The following is a 674-nucleotide window of genomic DNA, read 5'->3' on the forward strand; positions in this document are numbered from 1 at the left end:
TGCCTGGGGGTCCATGCCCCCAGCCCTCCCTCGGGTGAAACCCACCCCCCACCCCAGATAAGAATCACTGATGTGGACGGCCACTGTGACTCCCTGGCCTTTCCTCTGTCATTTCCAGCATTTATTACTTGGTAGTTCTAGTTACACTTCCTACTCAAAACCTTAGCATTTCCCTCCCTCACCCCCACGTATGCCAGGCACTCTCTGCTTGAAATCACCTTATTCTCCTCCCCGTCTACTCACTGAAACAAACATGTCTCAAAATCCACTCTATATGAGAGATTTGTTCTTTAAAATCCCTACAGACACACTTGTGGCCGCACCTACCCATATGACTGTCAGGTGTTATATCAGTATCTTTGGACTCCATCCGGTCTTTCCAGGGGCTTACTGTTTGCCTGTTTCCCTAATCACTCCACCTATTTGCAGATCCTTAACAGGGCAGTCCTGCAGAGACTTCCCTCTTTGTGTCTCATGTACCTGCTTGTTTCCCAAAAACCATCTCTTTACTTTGAACTTCCACCCTGTCTGAAGCTACTCTACTGAATTCAGAGGCCTTTTCCAGCCAGTATCCATCACCCCCAGCAGTCAACATGTAATAGTCCACCAGCTCACTTAAGTAAGATGGTTTTTCAAATGCTAGAGTTTGGTTTGCCTCCCCCCACCCCCATTCC

General features: G+C 48.4%; 1 protein-coding gene and 1 long non-coding RNA gene across 2 annotated transcripts in view; one reads left to right on the top strand and one right to left on the bottom strand.

Moving 5' to 3' along the window:
* LOC105550813 overlaps nucleotides 1–119 on the bottom strand; it is a 3,744-nt gene extending 3,625 nt beyond the window's left edge. Inside the window, exon 1 of the long non-coding RNA XR_001007780.1 lies at nucleotides 4–119. This is a non-coding gene — a long non-coding RNA (uncharacterized LOC105550813). The remainder of the gene's footprint in view (nucleotides 1–3) is intronic.
* Nucleotides 1–674, top strand: part of COPG2 (coatomer protein complex, subunit gamma 2) — a 164,301-nt gene that overhangs the window by 142,992 nt on the left and 20,635 nt on the right. The gene's annotated exons all lie outside the window — the stretch shown is intronic.

Source organism: Mandrillus leucophaeus, unplaced genomic scaffold, assembly GCF_000951045.1.
Source record: "Mandrillus leucophaeus isolate KB7577 unplaced genomic scaffold, Mleu.le_1.0 Scaffold5, whole genome shotgun sequence".
NCBI lineage: Eukaryota > Metazoa > Chordata > Mammalia > Primates > Cercopithecidae > Mandrillus > Mandrillus leucophaeus.